Below are 12,671 nucleotides of genomic sequence, written 5' to 3' on the forward strand. Positions count from 1 at the left end.
ACCCGTGACTATCATAGTTTTCACAAATTATATTGATACCTACTCGGCATTCCTCTAAAGAAATGCATAAAATCAATAATCAGGTTTGATGTGAGCTACAGAATTAAATTCGGCCATAGTTTGGAAATTTCTGCCTTCATGAAGGTCAAAATTTATCAGCTGTTCTTCCTATGAAGACAATTTATAATTTCAGAAGGGTAACAACTACTACACCCAAAAATCAATTGTCTGTTAATTCAAAAGACTAAAGCATAAAGAAAAATTTCCTGGTACAACTGATGAATAGTGGACTACACATGAAAACATTTTTTTATAATACTGTCTCTGTAACATGAAGTGAACTGTGGGATTATGAACAAGAACAAAAATTACAATACGGTAAAATCTTGGGATGCTTAGAGTAATAGGGATGAAATATTACTACAAATGCTGCAGTCTTGATATGGTGATTAGTATAATGAAGTGCTTTGTTGGTCCTCTTTTCGTCTTTCTATGCACATGGATGTAGTGAAATACAGGAAAAGTTAAGTGATGGGTGCAAGTGTTCAAGGGGAGTCAAAGTTTTTAGTTGCCATCTAAAATAAAACACAGTAATTCAATTAAAATTTTGTTTGTTTGTTTGCAGATACATGTCTGTGGTCCTGATACACATTGAAATCACTGAGCCACAATCACCCACCTGAGGAAGCAGCAGAAATGTTGCACATGTTTCGAGTCTGTCAAGATGACTTCTTTATCTAATTAATCACTAAGGACAAGTGCTGGATGTAAAGCAGCACAGCAAGCAGTGGAAATGTGGATTCAGTATTTTTAAAATTAAAATAAGGTGGAGGCCTGGGACCGGACCGCAGCGACGCACGGATGCACGCCAAGACCGTAGGATCCTACGCAGTGCCGTAGGGGACCGCGCCGCCACTTCCCAGCAAATTAGGGACACTGTTGCTCCTGGGGTATCGGCGAGGACCATTCGCAACCGTCTCCATGAAGCTGGGCTACGGTCCCGCACACCCTTAAGGCCGTCTTCTGCTCACGCCCCAACATCGTGCAGCCCGCCTCCAGTGGTGTCGCGACAGGCGTGAATGGAGGGACGAATGGAGACGTGTCGTCTTCAGCGATGAGAGTCGCTTCTGCCTTGGTGCCAATGATGGTCGTATGCGTGTTTGGCGCCGTGCAGGTGAGCGCCACAATCAGGACTGCATACGACCGAGGCACACAGGCCCAACACCCGGCATCATGGTGTGGGGAGCGATCTCCTACACTGGCCGTACACCACTGGTGATCGTCGAGGGGACACTGAACAGTGCACGGTACATCCAAACCGTCATCGAACCCATCGTTCTACCATTCCTAGACTGGCAAGGGAACTTGCTGTTCCAACAGGACAATGCACGTCCGGATGTATCCCGTGCCACCCAACGTGCTCTAGAAGGTATAAGTCAACTACCCTGGCCAGCAAGATCTCCGGATCTGTCCCCCATTGAGCATGTTTGGGACTGGATGAAGCGTCGTCTCACGCGGTCTGCGCGTCCAGCACGAACGCTGGTCCAACTGAGGCGCCAGGTGGAAATGGCATGGCAAGCCGTTCCACAGGACTACATCCAGCATCTCTACGATCGTCTCCATGGGAGAATAGCAGCCTGCATTGCTGCGAAAGGTGGATATACACTGTACTAGTGCCGACATTGTGCATGCTCTGTTGCCTGTGTCTATGTGCCTGTGGTTCTGTCAGTGTGATCATGTGATGTATCTGACCCCAGGAATGTGTCAAAGTTTCCCCTTCCTGGGACAATGAATTCACGGTGTTCTTATTTCAGTTTCCAGGAGTGTATAAAGCTAGGATTCTCCAATACTGCAATAGAGAAAATTCGGTTGTGGTCAATGCTGGTAGATGACATCCCATTAGACCATTAGGGTCATCAGCAACAGATGTATGCACAAGTAGCACGCACATCTCTGGGTACTTTAGCACTAGCACACCTATTTGACTATTTGCCAGTCTCCACATCAGGTGGTAATTCTACAGCGGCTTTGTGAAAAATAGTACAGGGTCAGGTTATTTCAACCTATATAAAATGACATCTTAACTTCAACTCACACTTTACTATAGAGACTATGCCACATCCATTTACCATATAGAATGATCACACTGGCCCTTTTAACATATCTGCCCTACAGCAGTCAGTAAGTTACTTTCACGATTGCAGATTGATGACTTTGGCAAACTCATTCCACTCCAACACAGTAATTTTATTTTTTTACATTTTAATCATTCACAATATAAGTTAATACAAATTACTTTTCAATTGGTCTTCCTAATGGGTCAACTGAAACTGTTTCTTAATGCTTATGATGCAGAAAACATTAATGAGTTTTTGAGATGTCAAGTCCTCATTTCACTGAGAACAGCAGCTCAATCTGGTGGGATAATCATGTAAAGGCTTTTCAGCAGAGAGCCTTCTTATACTACTTAATCTACACTTCTGATAAAAGTTTGCATTGGGCATGAAAACCAGTTTCAGGTATTTGCCTACATTTAGTAAAGTATCAGCACATACAACTATTGCCCTAGCATTTACAAATGAGAAAATAAAATCAACACATAGGCCTACTATGGAATACAATAGTTCCAACAAGGTTTCCCAACAAAATAATAAGCCCCTGGAAATGATAAAATAGCAAATTTCTGGTTAAAGAAGTTCACCTCAACACATACACATCTAACTAAATTATTTAACAGTTACATTGCAGACCCATACACATTCCCTGATACACTTACACACGGAATAATATTTCTGAAACCTAAAGATCAAGCAGACACAGCGAACCCAGCTAAATATCGCCCCATAACATGCCTACCAACAATATACAAAATATTAACTTCAGTCATTAAACAGAAATTAATGACACATACAACACAGAACAAAATTATAAATGAAGAACAAAAAGCCTGTTGCAAAGGAGCACGAGGATGTAAAGAGCAACTGATAATAGATGCAGAGGTGACATATCAAGCTAAAACTAAACAAAGGTCGCTACACTACGCATACATTGATTACCAAAAAGCTTTTTATAGTGTACCCCACTCATGGTTACTACAAATATTGGAAATATACAAAGTAGATCCTAAACTGATGCAGTTCCTAAACATAGTAACGAAAAATTGGGAAACTACACTTAATATCCAAACAAATTCAAATAATATCACATCACAGCCAATACAGATTAAGCGAGGAACATACCAAGGAGACTCATTAAATCCTTTCTGGTTCTGTCTTGCTCTGAACCCACTATCCAACATGCTAAATAATACAAATTATGGATATAATATTACTGGTACATACCCACACAAAATCACAAATTTGCTATACATGGATGATCTAAAACTACTGGCAGCAACCAATCAACAACTCAACCAATTACTAAAGATAACAGAAGTATTCAGCAATTATATAAATATGGCTTTAGGAACAGACAAATGTAAGAAAAATAGCATAGTCAAGGGAAAACACACTACACAAGAAGATTACATATTGGATAACCACAGTGACTCCATAAAAGCGATGGAAAAAACAGATGCCTATAAATATCTAGGATACAGACAAAAAAATAGGAATAGATAATACAAATATTAAAGAAGAACCAAATGAAAAATATAGACAAAGTCTAACAAAAATACTGAAAACAGAACTGACAGCAAGAAACGAGACAAAAGCTATAAATACTTATGCCATACCAATATTGACCTACTCATTTGGAGTAGTGAAATGGAGTAACACAGACCTAGAAGCACTCAATACACGTACACGATCACAATGCCACAAATACAGAATACATCACATACATTCAGCAACAGAAAGATTCACATTAAGCGGAAAGGAAGGAGGAAGGGGATTTATCGACATAAAAAACCTACATTATGGACAGGTACACAATTTAAGAAAATTCTTTATAGAACGAGCAGAAACTAGCAAAATACACAAAGCAATCACTCATATAAATACATCGGCTACACCACTGCAATTTCATAACCACTTCTACAACCCTTTAGATCACATAACAGCAACAGATTCGAAGAAAGTAAATTGGAAAAAGAAAACAGTACATGGCAAGCACCCGTATCATCTAACACAGCCACACATCGATCAAGACGCATCCAACACATCGCTAAGAAAAGGCAATATATACAGTGCGATGGAAGGATTCATGATTGCAGTACAGGATCAAACAAACACCAGATATTACAGCAAGCATATTATTAAAGATCCCAATACCACAACAGATAAATGCAGACTTTGCAAACAACAAATAGAAACAGTAGATCACATCACAAGCCGATGTACAATACTAGCAAATACAGAATACCCAGGAAGACCTGACAATGTAGCAAAAAATAATACATCAACAACTTGCCATACAACATAAAATAATAAAAACAACACGTTCCCACATACAAGTATGCACCACAAAATGTACTGGAGAATGATGAATACAAATTATACTGGAACAGAACCATTATAACAGATAAAACAACACCACATAACGAACCTGACATCATACTCACCAATAAAAAGAATAAATTAACACAACTAATCGAAATATCCATACCCAATACAACAAATATACAGAAAGAAATATCCATACCCAATACAACAAATATACAGAAGAAAACAGGAGAAAAAACTGAAAAATACATCCAACTGGCTGAGGAAGTCAAGGACATGTGGCATCAGGATAAAGTTGACATTATACCGATTATACTATCAACTACAGGAGTCATACCACACAATATCCACCAGTACATCAACGCAATACAGCTACATCCAAACGTATATATACAACTACAGAAATCCGTAATTATTGATACGTGTTCAATAACCCGAAAGTTCCTAAATACAATGTAATATATACCTTACAGTTAAAAGGAAGTGACGCTTGATCAAGGTCCGCGTCACTTTCCATTTTTAACCACACCTAAGGTCTGAGAAAGGAAAGAAGATGATAATAACAATGAAACAGTTCCCAATGTTCCGCAAAATTATATTCATTTGGTCACAACACAGGTTTCAGTCTTTAGGCCATCTTCAGGCGACAAATGAATGTGACAAATACAGATAAAAATGATGACACACAAATATATATATATATATATATATATATATATATATATATATATATATATATATATGTGTGTGTGTGTGTGTGTGTGTGTGTGTGTGTGTGTGTGTGTGTGTGTGTGTGTGTGTGTAAGGGACAGGTAGAAAAAGAGAAAATTCTCACTTAGTGTTAAACCAGTAAACTCCAATTCTTTGAAGAATCATACTCCCATGTATAAAAGAGCTTCAAACAACTTTTTTGAAAGCCAGTGTATTTAACTAAAACAGATGAACACAACAATCATACAAACTTACAGAATTGCAGGAGGTACAATAATGAAAACTTTCTAGTCCAAAATTCAGTGTCTCACTTAAAAGAGAAAATGACCATTCAGGTACTTTCACAGACAATATCTTAACAAATTATACGATTTGCCAGAGAAAACAACTTCTGTTTGGACTTCAGAATTTCTGACGATTCTGCGTTGTTTATTCAGCTGCCAAGAATAAATAAACCCAATGTTAGGAAAGGTTTTATGATAAACTTTTGTAAAAATAACTTTAACCTGTTGTGTGACAAGATATCTACAGTAAAATGCCCCACAGATAATAGTGTGTCAAGTACTTCAATAAATTTCTAAGAAGTTTTCATGAGGCATTCAATGAATCATTCCCACCTATGATCTGGCACTGAAACATCAAAAATAAGAAACTGGATTACACTAGGCTTAAAACATGTAGTGTGATAAAATGACAGCTACATAAAGAGGTGAAACAGAATGTAAAGTCCCACAGAGTTAAGTCAGGGTTTTTAAAGTTGTATTTAAAAGTGTTGTTAAAACTGCCAAAAGAATGTCAAATGATAAGTTCAGTTTAGGATATAAGAATAAGTCTATGGCAGCATAGTCTGTTATTAAATCTGAATTAGGTACAACAGTAAACCACAAGGAAATTTCAACAATTAAAACAACAACACTATTTTGAGCCCTGCTGAAATATCTCAGTGCTTTAATAAATTTCTCACAAATGTAACAAAATCTAATGTAGATGTGATTACTTATCAAAACAGTGCATATCTGTTTGGCCTGGCTCAGAATACTGACCCCCTGCTAATATTTAATAAAATCCCCCCCCCCCCCCCCAAAAAAAGGGGCTGCAGTCCAGATAAAAAAATTTTATCTTGAAACACGATGTTACTCTTAAAAAACCCACCAGCTCATTACTGGACAAAAAGCAACGAAGTGGCAGGTATCTCCTGGAACCTTACGAAACCATTCAAGTCAAGGAATCACTCCATGCTGCTTCATACACCAGACAGATACGGCATTAGACAAAATGCTCTGCAGTGGCTCAAGTCTTATCCGACAAACAGGAAGAGTTTCATGTAACCAAAATATCACTGAAAACTCTACCAACAGTGTCTGTTAATAGAATTTTACGTGCTGTACATGGGAATGAAAGTCTACAATATACTCAAAGGAATATAGATGTACTGAGCATGGAGATAGGGTCACTGAAGTGAAAACTACATGATCACCTGGTGGAAAAATGCTACTACTCAACCGAGGAATTTATGACTGATGAGATGATCACTTGAACCAGGCAACTATTTAATATAGTGTTGTGTGTAATACTGCATGCATAAAATAGCTCTCTGGAAAATTTGGACATGAAGTACTGGTACATCACAAGAAAAACAATTTGACAATATTAGTGTGTTCAACATAAATATGTTCTGATAAAAACAGTTTTATACAACTATGTATATCAAAAGGCAAAAATTGGCATGTCTCTTGTTCAGTATGTTCAGATGATCCATAAAGTGTATGTTATGAGATGAGTGAACCACAAATACAAAATTACAAATGTGATTACGTTACAAATGAGTTCCATATTTTAAATTATGCATTTAAGCAAGAAAATTTTTTAAAAAGGTTTGACATTTAAGTGAAAGCAAGTTTTTCATGCATCTCAATGTTTATGACGTCCTTCCTCCTGAACTATGTGTTGCAGGTACATCCACTGATATATACTGATGCTGTTTGTACAGTGTAATGTGAATAGAGTTAGTACCAAAGTAGTAATAAATTGATGTGTCATGTCTTGACAATTTTTAATGCATTAACAGTGAAAATGTAGTAACTGAAACTTTTCCCCTTTCATCATCTTGTGGGAGACTGCCAACAAAAAAAGGTTCCATAAATGTTTGAAATTATGTTTAAAGTGTATTGGATGACACTAAATATTGTAATTCTCATACACTGGATGAGTCAAGTTAGGGCATTTGCTAGCCATTAGTTATGCTGCCTCACGATAAACACACAGTTTGTAACTTTAATACTTGTCTTACCATGTTAAACTTTTAACGAAAGACTATACCTCTTAATGAGTACATGACAGCATTTAAAATTTTTAGATTTGGTCAATAATTACACGAAACATTGAAAATGCAGTTCCCCCTGCCCCGTCCTTTTAAGCCTTTACATAGCGAACCTGCAACTGATACCAGAGTACTGGCTAGTCTCTTAGTAATACACAGAGGTGGACTAAATTATGCAACACCAAAAGCCAATACATTACCACACCAATACGGGATAGGAAAACCGTTAGCATTCGAAACGGCTTCCTGACGACTCGGAATGGATAAACACAGGTCCCATATGGTTTTCAAGGTAATCTTACATGTACCATTCCTTATGGAAAATAATGGCAAATTCAGGTAACGATGATCAAGGTGGATAGTGATCACGCACCCTTCTCTCCAGAGTTGACCACAGAGGCTAAATAACACTGAGATCTGGTGACTGTGGTCGCCCTGGGAGATGAAACAATTCAGCCTCACGCTCACAAAACCATTCCTAGATGATGCAAGCTGTGTGAATGGGGGCCATGTAGCCTTGGAATACAACATCACAATTGGGGAATAAACATTGTACCATGGGGTGGACCTGGTCAGCCAAAGTGGTCTCATAACCCCTGGCAGTAATGTGGCCTTGCAGAATAACCATGGGCCATATGGAATACCACAATATGACTACTCGTGCATCACCGAATCCTCACCATGTTTTAGTCTTGGGACGTAAACTCTGGCACAAGTTGGAAACAGTCCGAAATGAGACTCATCTGACCAAATTTTTTCATTGATTTTCCATTGATCCATAATCCACATTTTATGGCTTCTACACAACATTTTCCTGTTACAGGTATTTGAATTGCTGACTAGTGGTTTTGGAATTCCAGCTCTCCTTGCAATTACCTGCGTATGGAGCTCCTTTCGTGACTTTTTGGTGCCAACAGGTTTCGCGAGGGCGACTTTCACATTTTCAGTGACTTGTGCAGTTGTTGTCGCCTCTTATTTTTCGTCACAACCATCTTCAATGAGGGTCTCCCACGATCACATGCTTTTGTCTGCTCTGTGAGTTAACGAAAGATGTTTATGCCCGTAACTGGCCGTTAATGCCTCTGCGGCACAATAGCTGCCTGAACCCAACGTTTTATCTGACATTTTCACTGCATGATCATGAAGTGCGTAGCTTTTAGTTGGATGTCAAGGGGGTACAGTTTAACATTAATAATATCATTGTTGTGATTTTTTTGGTGTGTGTTGCGTACATAGTTCCGCGTAGTCAGCGCGTACACAACTTTCCCAATAGAGCGCGCCCCGCTAAGCACAACAGCGCAGGCGCAGCGATCGTCCGTCTCCGCACTACGAGATGGCGCCAAATTGTGCTTCCGCCGATCCGCGTATTAATATGTAACGCAGTCAATGAGATTGCTGCTAACGTAGAACCTTTTCTCTTCGCTGATCACACTCGCGCAGTGATACCTGAACGCTCGGGGTATTATAACGAGTGTACAGACCTCCGATTAGTCAGTCTGCATTAGTCTGTAGTTAAGTTTCAGTCTGCGCCTAATAAGATTACCATATTCCTGTCATAGCCATGAAGAGAAATGTATAGACACTGTCAAGTATCGGAGATATGTGAGAATAATATTAACGCACCAAGACCAAAGGAACTTCAGATTGTCAATTGTAAACAGCATCCAGTACCAAGTTACGTAATGTCTATGATTTTTATTGTTTTAATAAATGTGTGTGAAAATTAATTAAGATCTGTTTAAAGTTGGTCACCGTCAATCTCCTACTCTAAGCGTGCAAGTGGCATTTCTATCGTCTGACCTAACGGCAGAAGATAAACACGCCGCAATAAGACCACGAGACATACTGCTGACACTCGCCTACTTCGTTAGAGCGACAAGTCAAATAATCTGATGGTGTGTGTACCGAAGGTCTCACAGTACGCACACTACAATGTGACAGACTACAATGTAAGCGGTCCAATCACAACAATGTGAGCGCCATTGATGTACGACGTCGATGTGCAATCAACACTCACAGATGACAGGTGGCAGCACTAGCAGTGAAGGGTATATACAGCGTTTTGGGTGAGAGGGCGGGGCTGGAGGATAGTATAGTCATTGTCGTAATGCGAAAACGGAGCGATTTATCTGACGCCCAAAAGGGCTTGATCATTGGTTTTCGGGCCAAGGTTATAAGAATTTCCGAAACGGCTAAGTATGTAAATTGTTCTCTTGCCGCTTTGGTTAAAGTAAACCGTGCAAGGAAAAATGACGCTATGCAAAACAGGTAACGTGCAACTGTGGTGCACCACGGCCATAAATGACAGGGGTGGCCAACGGCTGCGGAGATTTGTACGGGCGAATAGCAGCTGACCGCCCAGAGGAACTAAGGCGCTATCAAATTTGTGGTAAATTCCTATGGGACCAAACTGCAAAAGGTCATCGGTTCCTAGGCTTACACACTACTTAACCTAACTAAAACTAATTTACGCTAAGGACAACACACTCACCCATGCCCGAGGGAGGACTCGGGCCTCCGACGACGGGGTGGGGAGGGGCGGGGGCGGGGAGGGGGACGACGACGACGAACCGTGGCAAGGCGCCCTAGACCGCGGGACTTTTCCTAAAGACTTCTACCGATACCTCCCCACTACAGATATCCCTGTGAAGATTGCCAAGTTACATGGCGCGTATAAACGAAATCATTTGGACATAAAGCCAATGGAAAAAAAAAAAACCAACATGGCTCTGAGCACTATGCGACTTAACTTCTAAGGTCATCAGTCCCCTAGAACTTAGAACTACCTAAACCTAACTAACCTAAGGACATCACACACGTCCATGCCCGAGGCAGGATTCGAACCTGCGACCGTAGCGGTCGCGCGGTTCCAGACTGTAGCGCCTAGAACCGCTCGGCCAATCCGGTCGACCCAATGGAACAGTTCGGTGAAATACCGATAACAGGGTTGTATCTGAACTGGCACAGAAGTAAACTACCACCTAAGCGCTAACTATTGGCGAAATTTCCATACTTTTACAGCAGTTGAGCTCAACTGTAGTAGAACATGTAGCGGCAGTACACGACAGTAAACATACAAACAAATGCCGTTGTCAATTAAGTAACTACTAAATCAATGTCAGTGTAAGAATTTCCAACTCATATGAGCCCAAGGTGTGCTTCTTGAATTAAGATCACACATGACACCAACTGCCGAATTTTGGACTAGAAACATCGTCTTTGTGTGAACCGACGTGTCTCAAGGTATTACCTTAGATGAAAAGAAGAACTGGAAACACACAAGCGAGAGAGAGAGAGAGAGAGAGAGAGAGAGAGAGAGAGAGGGGGGGGGGGGGCTGTGGCTAGCTTTCAATATTATGAACTAACTTCTTTGAAATAATGTATACACACAACAGTACTATAAAGTAGGGTCAAACCGAATGTGGTTGAGCCGTTTTAAACGGACTGGCCTTGGGTTCGGGACGACGGAGGCTCTAATTCCCATCCGGCGATCCTGATTTACGTTTTCCGTCGTTTCCGAATATTACTTCAAGCAAATGATGGGTTGGGTTGTATTGGGTGAAGAGACCAAACTGCGAGGTCATCGGTTTAGGGATGGACGGGGAAGGAGGTCGCCCGTGCCCTTTCAAAGGAACCATCCAGGCATTTGCCTGGAGCGATTTAGGGAAATCACGGAAAACCTAAATCAGGATGGCCGGACGCGGGACTGAACCGTCGTCCTCCCGAATGCGATGGGTTGGTCCCTACACTAAAGACCAGGGCAGACTACTTGTTACATCCTTGTGAAACTAGACATGTAAGTACGTAAACGACTGTATATGATTTTTTTTCGTACTTAAACTGTAATATCGCAACATGTCGAATACTGGCATCCTTTTAAAAGCGAGCCACGGATGAATAAAACTACTGATACCGTAACAGAGCCCCCTCAACGCAACTTTAGCCAGCCCCAGCTGCAGACACCGGAAGGGTGACATCATGGCGTAATGTGCGCATCTAGACACAGACCATCTTCGAATAACCTGCGCTGGTCTTAGAAATGCAGTTTGAAATTAGCGCCCGCAGATGTGTGGAGTTTACATCCTTAATGCTTATGCACATCCCAATACAGATGCAAAAATGCGATTATTCCTTTCTACAATTACAAACAGAGCGCTCATCCTCAGAGGATTCCTCTCACGGACAAATATCTTAAAGTGCAGACCATTCTGCGTCTACATCCTTACGCCATTCTCTAGTAATTCGCACCAGCGCTAAGGATTCTACGTAATATTTTGTTCACATATGGAGCAAAGGAAAAAAAATAACTGTTTCTACAGAGTGAAACCGAACTTTGGCGGTTGTAGACGGATATTTTCTGATTATTTTGGTAAAAGGCACTCATCTCCATTGGTTCGTTGCAGCGCAATGATCTTAGCATGATATATTCGGTTTGTTACACAGATTACCTCCGCTTCTGTGTAAAGACCTTGAAAATACGGAGGAGCTCAAATGCAGTCACCAAAACGTGCACCGCAAAACTCAAAGTAACGCAACAACCCTGCACAAATGCGAAAGCACTGTGTTGTGGTTGCCGTCGCTGTGGTGAAAGCTAAGCATAACGACTTCGTGTCCCTCTCATTTCATTTAGTGAACCCATATACGAGGTGCACATGGACCACTTATTGATCAGTAAACCTATACGTACCGCTGTGTATCACTCTTAACGCACAACTAACACGGACCACAGACAGAATTGAATAGTACTGAATGCAAGCTCAATATCGAAGAGTTAAGTGGGCATTACTGTTAACAGCAATTACCGTAAATGACTAACAGGTTTGATGGCCAAGAAGATACAAACTACATACCGTCGATATTTGCGCTACTGTGCGCATATTTTCAATGTAATACTGATGCAATGATAAACGGAATCCATTATTATTGTACCCCAGACTTTGGCTTTTCGGTCTCGAATACTTAGTTATGCGCGCCATTACTAGTCCAGGAAGAGGAGAAATTATTTGAACGGATTGGGGGAGTTCAGCGTGAATTCTGTACGTCCTGATCGGGGTTCGGAAGTTCGTGCCCTTAGTTGGAATGCTGTAGGAGGCAAAGGCGGAACTTTAATAGACTTTCGCTTATACCTTTCGACTCTGTCGTTTCTGGACAGCAGTCTTTTTTCATTGCAAACATTGTGTAAGTTTAAACACGAATCC

At 40.5% G+C, this 12,671-nt stretch overlaps 1 protein-coding gene across 3 annotated transcripts in view; it reads right to left on the minus strand.

The window, feature by feature from the left end:
• The window catches only part of LOC124555204 (mitochondrial glutamate carrier 1-like), a 179,063-nt gene that overhangs the window by 77,729 nt on the left and 88,663 nt on the right, over positions 1–12,671 (minus strand). The window lies entirely within an intron of this gene.

Source organism: Schistocerca americana, chromosome X (genome assembly GCF_021461395.2).
Source record: "Schistocerca americana isolate TAMUIC-IGC-003095 chromosome X, iqSchAmer2.1, whole genome shotgun sequence".
In the NCBI taxonomy this organism is placed as follows: domain Eukaryota; kingdom Metazoa; phylum Arthropoda; class Insecta; order Orthoptera; family Acrididae; genus Schistocerca; species Schistocerca americana.